This window comes from Nematolebias whitei, chromosome 11, assembly GCF_014905685.2.
Source record: "Nematolebias whitei isolate Nwh7 chromosome 11, NemWhi1, whole genome shotgun sequence".
NCBI classification, from domain to species: Eukaryota; Metazoa; Chordata; class Actinopteri; order Cyprinodontiformes; family Rivulidae; genus Nematolebias; species Nematolebias whitei.
This window is the reverse complement of record NC_056508.1, coordinates 14,924,145-14,928,782: the sequence shown is the minus strand read 5'-3', so window position 1 is coordinate 14,928,782 and position 4,638 is coordinate 14,924,145. Positions and strand designations below refer to the sequence as shown.

General features: G+C 41.1%; 1 long non-coding RNA gene across 2 annotated transcripts in view; it reads left to right on the top strand.

Annotated features, from left to right (window-relative positions):
• Positions 1 to 456: 456 nt before the first annotated feature.
• LOC119417477 overlaps positions 457 to 4,638 on the top strand; it is a 50,759-nt gene continuing 46,577 nt past the window's right edge. Inside the window, exons 1-2 of one of the 2 annotated variants that reach the window (XR_005187147.1) lie at positions 457 to 468; positions 1,005 to 1,050. This is a non-coding gene — a long non-coding RNA (uncharacterized LOC119417477). Of the gene's footprint in view, positions 469 to 724; positions 891 to 1,004; positions 1,051 to 4,638 lie in introns of those variants that run through there. The other variant, XR_005187148.1, reaches the window with a different exon arrangement.

The window sequence follows — 4,638 nt, the reverse complement described above, 5'->3', positions numbered from 1 at the left end:
AAGTTATTAATTACTCCTAGAAATAAACAACTTGATTTCTAATCAGTTGGTATCACTAAGGTATAATCACGTTAAACAAACAGTGTTAACAGTTTAAACGCAGACAAGGAAACTAAGATGAATCTGCCTTAAAAAACAGAATCACCAGGCCTTCAACAGATATTGAATTAACACCCATGAGGTAGGTAATAATTAATAGTTATTAATTATTACGTATAGACAATTTAGACACGAATCATTTTGTATCCCTAAAGTATAATAGCAAGTTAAACTTTAAACAAAAGCCGATTTCGGTGTACCAAAACTTATCTGAAATATAGACGTTAACGTCCTTGAGGGGGCGGGCTAAGAGTCGTAACCATAGCAACAGAAGCTGAACCAATCAGGAAGCTAGCCTTCTCAAACGGGGATAAAAGGCCGGAAATGACCACGCCCACCAAGCATTTCCGGTAGGACCGCGCGGCGACGGTTCGTTTTTAATGCTTCATTTATATGCATATATCTTATTAATGTAATTGTTTGTCTCTGAATATCTGTAACCCATGTTTTGTCAAATAAATCTTTTATACCAAGGGCGACGCCTCAGCCGTTTTGAACACGACGTGGTATTCCAGCCACAACAATCCTTTTTTTAAAACATGTAATCCAGGTTTGTTTGTGTAGTGACGACGACCCCTAGTGGTGGGTGGTGGTAAATATGTACATGACGTCAACAGCTCGGCCTTTTTGCTACCTCTTGTGTTTGGGAGCTACGTATGGATTTAGCTCCGTGATTTATTTCAATTACTGATGAAAAAAACTTGGCGTGAATGAAATGGTTTACTGTGTGATTTAGTTCAAAGCTGTTGCTGCCATTGGCTTGTAACGCTGCAGCTTATTGCCTGTGGAGAGTAAGTTATTTCAACCTGTTAGCGTCTGCAGCTGTTAGCATATGATGTGTTAGCAGCAGCGCATCGTGCTGGGTTCATCTAGTGTGGTGACTGTTTTCTTGTTTTGCTGTGTAGGAGCAGGAGCTACACATCAGACCACCAACCACACGTTTGCTAACAGGTATGGCTGTAATTTCTAGTAAACACAGTTCAGTATTATTTTGTGGGGGCATCACGGCGGGCCGGGGGCCTTTCTGGGTGGAGTTTGCATCGTGCATGCGACCGCAGTAAAGTTCGTTTTACGTTGTACAGTCGCGCTCCGTATTCAGCGGTGTGTTCCCCATCCAAAAACTAACTTTACCGCGGTCGCATGCGTGGGTTTTCTTCGGTTACTCTGGTGTTGCGCCATATTTTGTGACCATTGTATATTGTGACCTTAGGGGGCGCTGTGCATTTTTACACCATGCTTTGCAGTACAACATTTTTCAATCAGGTCATCTGGAGAGTTACTTTTTTTTTTGTGCTGAAACATTTCGCCCTCGATCCGGAAGGCTTCATGAGGATTATTGAGCATGGACTTTGTTGTTTTCAACCAGTTTGACAAGACTTTCAACAAGGAAGAGGGCCGGCAATGGAGGAGGGGGCGTACCAAAGAGACCATCTTATCACAAGCAGAACTGGTTTGTTCCGCTTTGGAGTAAGCTGTTGGGGGAAGAATCAGTTGTGTGTTTCCTTGACTGATGAAGCCTTCTGGATCAAGGCGAAATGTTTCGGCACCAAAAAAAAAAAAAGACACTGTCCAGTAGGAATGTGTGATATGGCATAAAATTCATATCACAATATGTATTGTCAAGGGTGGCGATAACAATATATATCGCAATATGTTTTGGGTATAAAACTTAATAGGAATTTTTCTAAAAGCATAGGGTGTCCTTTTGCCATCATATATTTTGAATTAAGAAAATTCCACTACTAGGTTCAGAGAGTTTTTAAATAATAAACAAATCAAGTATTAGGCTTCTTGCTTGTAGTGCAAAGCAGTGCAAAATATATAAAATGTAGTTTTTAACCATATGTTTTAAACAAAAGAATATGTTGTTAACAGTTTCCAGTCTTAATAAATGAACAGCAACAGAGCAGCATTTTACACTGAAACACTTCACCCTCCAAACCTCTAGTTGGCGACTCCTTCCGCTTTAAGGAGAGCTGACACAAAATGAGTCTGTGGCTTTGACCAGAGGGTCTCGCAGTCAAATCACACAACACAGCGTTCTTTTCACAGATCAGAGAGCAGGTTTCTCTAAAGCTGACCAACACTTACTTTAACTTTCGACAGAAAAAACAAACAAAAAACCTTTTGACGGAACACAGCGTTTTGCGCATGCGTCAGAATATGACAACACTACGGCAAGCCGGCTGTAGTTGGCCTGTAGCTTCGCTACTTGGCTCTCAAATAAAAGACTTTAACGCCACTTGCGCACAGTTTTCAGCTAAAAAAAGTAAAGATTAAATCTGACAGTTCTGATTTTACATCAGACACAGCATTACTGCGGTTAGCTGGTAGAAGTCAGATCTCTATCGTAGGCTAAATTTATATCGTTTCTACTGTATACCGTTTATATTGCGCATTCCTACTGTCCAGATGACCTGACTGAAAAAATGTTGTATTGTATACCTGGATTATTGAGCTTGGACATTGTTCATACTAGCAAACTAAGGATTATTTCAATAATCGATTCATCGGTCGATTCGTTTTTCGATTAATCGACGAATCTGGAAAAAAAACCCACAACGTTTTAATTTCCACCCCTTTATTCCAAAATTGAACATTTGACTGACATAGAAATTCGCACAAAAAACAGGTTGCTATTTTACTATTCTGTTAGTAAAATATTGAATAATAAAAAATAAGTTAGTCAAATAGCTTAAAAAAATAAATTTACACAAAAATATAAACAAATGTATCTTTATATCTGCACAATATGTAGCTACTTTGTAAAATGTGTCCATGAGGGAAGAGTGTAACCTGGATTAAAAGTGTGGAATATTGAAGACTTCCGGCTGAATGGCGGTGAGATAAGGTGTGTTTGGGTGTGCTCCTACAGAATTAGCCTTTTCTCTGATTAATGCCTGGGCACTTTTTCCCGAGTCCGACAGCAAACAATATCTAACTTACACACTTTACATAATCCTCCTATTTTGCCATTAAAATGCCACCAAAACCGACTAAAGGGGTAAGTTCGATCCACGCTCACCTGCGGCCTAATCCTCGTAGTGAAGCCTCGAGCTGTCCTGGATCACCTCCTCCGTCTGAGGGCGACGTCAGCAGCCTTAAGCAAGAAATACTTGTAGCTCTCCGAGAGGACCTTGCTGCTATAATTAAAGCAGAATTCCATGCTGTTCTGGGTGAAAGTCTCTCGTCGATTAATGCCGAGCTGTCCGCCTTCAAAAAGGAGCTATCGTCTGGGCTAGCAGCGGTGCAGGAGAGCCTCACGGGGCTAAAGCTAACGGTAACAGAGGTGGAGAAGTCCGTCTCCACCTGCACTGACGACATCGTGAACCTCCAGAAAACAGTTGACGTCCTTACTAAGACGGTGGCACAGTTGGAGGATAAGTGCGATGACCTGGAGTCCCGGTCTCGACGTCAGAACATCCGCATCATTGGTGTTCCGGAGGATGACCCATCAGCGGCGACAACGGCTGCGGTATCTCGGATGCTAAAGGAGGCCTTCGACCTCGAGGAGGAACCGCTGCTGGACCGTGCTCATCGCATCCCAGCCCCCAAACCGAAAGCAGGCGAGCGGGCCCGTCCGATTGTAGCTAAGTGTCACTACCAAGCGGACTGTGTGAAAATCCTGGCGAAGGCGAGGGAGTTGCAGCGGGTCAAAGTGAACGGTACGAATATCTTCGTTTTCCCTGACTACACTGCCAAAACGGCCCGGGCGCGGGCGGCCTTCACGGAATGTCGTCGCAAGCTGCGGGACATCGAGGGGGTTCGGTTCGGCCTGCTCCACCCGGCCCGGCTGAAGATCACGTTTGAGGGTAACACGCGGGTGTTTACCTCTGCTGAGGAGGCGAAGATTTACATTGAGTCGATTACAAAATGAGCATTACAATTAATATAATCGATCTCACACTCAGGAATGTCAGTATTATTAGTCATTATTATTATTCAGGTTTGAAAATGTAATCAAAGTGTTCTGTCTACACTCACGGACTTATTTGTTTACATTCAGGGGTTTAATGTTCTGAATTATAATTAGTATGTTTTGTTTACAATTAAGGATTTAATGTTTAGAATTATAATTAGTGCGTTTTGTTTACAATTAGGGATTTAATGTTTAGAATTATAATTAGTGTGTTTTGTTTACAATTAGGGATTTAACGTTTAGAATTATAATTAGTGCGTTTTGTTTACAATTAAGGATTTAATGTTTAGAATTTATAATTAGTGTGTTTTGTTTACAATTAGGGAATTAATGTTTAGAATTATAATTAGCGTGTTTTGTTTACAATTAGGGAATTAACGTTTAGAATTATAATTTGTGTGTTTTGTTTACAATTAAGGATTTAATGTTTTGAATTATAATTAGTGTAAGAGTTCTTGTTCTCCCAGATTAGTGCCTATTATATATTTTAAATCTTTTTATTTTGCTAGTTCGGTGGGAGTCACCTGACACAAGAAGGTGTTTTAGGGTTTTTGCGGTGTGGTGCCATTTGGCTGTAAGGCTAAGTTTTCTGATGACTCCCGTTGGAGTCTGCACAGCCC